The following is a 5042-nucleotide window of genomic DNA, read 5'->3' on the forward strand; positions in this document are numbered from 1 at the left end:
CACAAGCCTATGGTAAGTATCGTCCTCAATGGGGAAAAACTAAGACCCTTCCTTCTAAGATCAGGGATGAGACATGATGCCCACTCTCTCCATTCCTGTTCAATATAGTAATGGAAGTACTGGCAATAGCAGTTAGACAAGAAAAAGATATTTAAGGGCATTCTGGTATGAAAGGAAGAAATCAAGCTCTCACTATTTGCAGATGATACGATACTATACTTAGAGAAGCCTAAAACCTCTACCAAGAAACTCCTAGAAACAATAGACTTTTATAGTAAAGTTTCAGGCTATAAAATCAATACCCAGAAGTCCATGGCTTTCCTATACACAAATAATAAAATAGAAGAAAGTGACACAAATAAAGCAATCCCGTTCACAATAATGCCTCAGAACGGGGGTATGATGCTGCCAGCAGGTCAATATGTACCTGTGAGGCAAGTGCATCAGCAGCCTGATGGCACCGTCAGGCTTTCAGATACCCCAAAATTGCTACTCTGCCTTTGGCCAGACCCCAAAAACTTGGGGCAAAGTTTACCAAGAAAGTAAACAGCCACAAGTTAGGTATGTGGGAGACACACCCACAAACCACCTCTGGGTCAGCTGTATAATTGGAGTCATGGCCTTTCTGGTTCATGATCGAACTGCTTAATGGACATGATCCCAGACTCAGAAACAAATATCGGAACCCAAAGGCTTTGGGCAGAAGTGCATCTTGTTCCTGCAGTAGGTTACTGGCGCTGGGCCATCCAGGTGGGAATAGGTTTCATGCCTTGGCCTATTCCCCCTGGCGACCTGGTTGAGCACCATCCTCCAGAGGCCAGTGGACAGTCAGGCTTGGGCCTGCAGTGATAAGACACGCAGGGCCTCACTAGATGGGGGTGGAACCAGCCCTTTCCTCCCCATCCCAGCGAGACCCCAAGTTGCCGCCTACAAATGGCCTCTCTGGCTCCTAATCAAGTTAATTAACGGTCATGATCCCAGAGACTCAGAAACATATCTCAAAACCCAGCGGCTTTTTGGCAGAAATGCATCTGGACTGCATACAAGGTGGCTGCCACCTCATAGCTTCTTGGAAAGCCAGGTATGAGCTGGCGGTGATGGGGTAACTGCTGTCTCATGGGAAGGAGGGTCATACCGGCTTGTCCTTTGCACCCTACCGAGGTCACGAGTTGCCCCCATGAGCAGCTCTTTGGCATGGCCATAAAACCAGATGCACAGAAACCAATCTCGTAATTATCTGGCTCTTTGCATAAATCCAAAATTGCGCGGCCGCAAGACATTTCCTGATTCTCATAACCAGCTATAAAAAAAAACAAAGTATTTCACAATGCCTTTTCAGCAATTCTGATTGTTGCGGGGTGGGGGGGATCTAAACAATAATGGTGCATCTTTTGTTGAAATAATGAATGTAATCAATGTAGAGAAGAGTTAAGTAGAAATCATCTGCCTCACAGACATTGGGAGGTGTGTGGGGTGGGGTATATTGGGGTTCTTAGTGGTGAAAAATGAGTACTGGTGAAGGGAGAGGTGTTTGATCATTGTATAACCGAGACTTAAACCTGAAAGCTCAGTAACTTTCCCCACAGTGATTCAATAAATAAATATAAGAAGAAAAATAAATAAATAAAATTATGAAAAAAAAAAATAAGGTGGAGTTCATGCCTAATTCAATCAGCTAATCAGTGGCTGAATAAATAGCAGTACTCCTACATAAAATAAAAATAATAATAATGCCTCAGAAAATCAAGTACCTAGAAATCCGCTTAACTAAGAAGATAAAGGACTTGTACAAAGAAAACTACAAAATGCTACTTAAAGAACTAAAAGAGGACAGGAGGAAATGGAAAGATACCCCCTGCTCATGGATAGGGAGGATAAACATCGCAAAAATGGTAATACTCCCCAAAGCATTGTACAAATTCAATGTGATCTCTATAAGATTGTGTCTATTTCTTTGACATTCTTCAAAGAAATGAAGCAAACACTCCTGAAATTCATATAAAACAATAATCCCCCATGAATAGCTAAAGCAATTCTTGGGAAAAAGATAATGGGAGGAATCACACTCTCCAATCTCAAACTCTACTACAAAGCAGTAATATTTAAAACAACATGGTACTGGAACAAAGGCAGAACTGCAGACCAATGGATCAGAGTTGAATATCCTGACACACACCCCCAAATATATAATCATCTTATCTTTGATAAGGGAGCAAGAAATGTGCAATGCAGCAAGGAAAGCAAATGCTTATCAAAAGTAGAAAAATATGGTTAGTGAGTTAATGAGAACAGAATTAGCACTGTATCACTGTCCTCCAGTTGTTCATCAATTTGCTTCAAGCTGCACTAATTGATTGCAGAGCAGAAAAAGGTTTCAAAAATGCCAGTTTAGTATTCCCTCAAATATGTTTTTTAAGACATTAGGCTAATTTATTAAATATTTGAAAAGACAAAATTAAAGCTTCTCACTAGGTCAGCAACAAAATCTCCTTCATAGGATTTAAGTTAAATTGTTTTCTTTTTTCTTTTTAGATCTGAAATGCTTTATTTTTTAAAATTTGTATTAGTGAAACACCATGAGGTACAGTTGTAGACTTACAAATTTTTGTGCTTGGGTTTCAATTATACAATGATCGAGAACCCATCTCCTCCACCACTAATCCCAGTATCCCTCCCACCCCACATCCTCCCCATCCCACCCTGCCTCTGTGTCAGGGCATTCCCTTTTGTTCTCTCTCTTCTTTTGGGTGCTGTGGTTTGCAAAGGAGGCATTGAGTGGCAATCATGTTTGGTCTATAGTATGCTTTCAGCATGCATCTCCCATCCTGGGAAGATCCTCCCAACACCCTTTATTTGGTGCTCCCTTCTCTGTTTAAGATGCCTTTTTCCCTAGCATATGTGGCTGGCCTCCAAGCCATGGAGTAAACCTCCTGGTACTTATCTCGGCTTTTCTTGGGTGTTAGTCTCCTATATTTTTTACTTTATGTTTCCCAGATGAATGTGATCTTTCTATGTCTGTCCCTTTCTTTCTGACTCATTTCACTTAGCATGATACTTTCCATGTAGTACTACTTGTATGTAAATTTCATGACTTCATCTTTTCTAACAGCTACATAGTACTCCATTGTGTGGATGTGACAAAGTTTCTTTAACCAGTCATCTGTTCTCAGGCACTCAGGGTTTTTTTTTCCAGATTCTGGTTATTGTAAACAGTGCTGCAATGAACAAACAAGTGCAGATGCCACTTTTACTATATTTTTTTGCCTCTATGGGATATGTTCCCAGGAGTGGTATTGCTGGGTCAAATAGGAGCTCAATTTCTAATTTTTTGAGAATCGTCCATACTGTTTTCCAAAAGGACTGAACCAGTCAACATTCCCACCAGCTGTGAAGGAGGATCCCTTTCTCGCCACATCCGCGCCAGCATCGGTTGCTTTTGTTCTTTGGAATTTGGGCCAGTCTCTGTGGTATGAGATGATATCTCATTGTTGTTTTGATCTGCATTTCCCTGATGATTAATGATGTAGAGCATTTTCTTATATGCCTTTTTGCCATTCAGATTTCTTCTTTGAGAAAGTTTCTGTTCATTTCATTGCCCCATAATTTTGATGGGGTTGGATGTAAAAATATGGAACACTTCATGAATTTGTATGTTTTCCTTGTGCAGGGGTCATGCTAATCTTCTCTTTATTGTTCCAATTTTCAGTAAATGTGCTGCCAAAACGAGCACTTAAATTTTTTCTAAATAATATTTTTCTTTATTTATTGAATCACCATGTGATACAGTTACAAACCTTTCATGTTTGAGTTTCAGTCATACAATGATTTAATACCCATTCCTCCAACGGTGTACATTTCCACCACCAATGTCCCCAGAATCCCCTCCCTATAGCATCCCTCCCCCTGCCTCTATGGCAGACAATTTTCCTCTTACTCTACTCTTTGGGGCATTATGGTTTGCAATACAGATGCTGAGTGGCCATCATTTTGGTCCTTTATCTGCTTTCAGCATAGATTTCCCATCCTTAGAGATCCCTCTAACCATCATTGGCATTTCACATTGTGCCACACTTTTGCAAAACTAGAGACACTATTTGGGAATTTCTATCTTCAAAAGACGAAGGGCTCACTCACCCATTACCCTGAACCAAAGAAAGAACTCAGCTACCTGTCTCCATTCTGCCAAGAATCTAAACTTCTTGGCCCAAAACTTCAGGTCTTTGGAAAGACATTTTGTTTTTATGAAAGAATATGTACTACTAAACTATAGTCCTAGAGACCAAATAAGCTTTTAGTCTCAAGTCCAAATAAATTCTGAAAGATAAAAATGAATAACTTTTATAAAACTTATGTATATTAGTCCCCCAAAATAAATACTCTTAAGTCCACTTACACACAGATGTCAGCCAGTGAAATTTCTGCATCATTTTCCTCCATAAAGTGCAAAAGAAATGAACTATCAGTGGGAGTGAGTCACGTAGCAACTTTGATTGAGAGATATAAATTATCCATCAAAATGAAAAAAAGCTCCTATAGCACAAGTTCTGAACCAGTTTATTCGTTTCTAAAATTAAGATTTGGGGAATACATTAAATGTTCAGCCTTTATTACGTGAACATTGTTGATGCCAGTTTGTGCCACCAGTGGCTCACACTTATAATGTGGCGTTTAATTAGCACTGTTGCAGTGTCGGCATCATGTGTTCAACATTCTGGGATTCTTGGTCCAGGAGGAGGGCACATAGGGTGAGAGAACCTTTTGCGTCAGTCCCTGGCACCGCATGGTCTCCCCAGCACTATGCAAGGAGTTCCCCTGGGTGTGACCCTGTCAAAGAAAGACAAAAGAAAGAAAGAAAAAGTAAAAAAATTAAATAGCCTCTGATTATTCTTCCTTTTGGTTGAAATAGAAAACAAAACTGTGCTTTCAAGTGGTCCTAAAATGTAAGACCCCAGTGGAAGCCTTGATACTCACTCACATCAGAAGACCAGAGAACATAAGACTTAAATTGAACTTTCTGCTAAGAAGAATTTTCAGATACATCT

General features: G+C 40.1%; 1 non-coding gene across 1 annotated transcript; it reads right to left on the bottom strand.

The window, feature by feature from the left end:
• Positions 1-3622: 3622 nt before the first annotated feature.
• Positions 3623-3730, bottom strand: LOC130015850 (U6 spliceosomal RNA). The gene has a single exon (XR_008791171.1). It is a non-coding gene; the product is annotated as a U6 spliceosomal RNA (small nuclear RNA).
• Between the last annotated feature and the right edge of the window lie 1312 nt (positions 3731-5042).

This window comes from Sorex fumeus, unplaced genomic scaffold (genome assembly GCF_029834395.1).
Source record: "Sorex fumeus unplaced genomic scaffold, SorFum_2.1 ptg000131l, whole genome shotgun sequence".
In the NCBI taxonomy this organism is placed as follows: Eukaryota; Metazoa; Chordata; class Mammalia; order Eulipotyphla; family Soricidae; genus Sorex; species Sorex fumeus.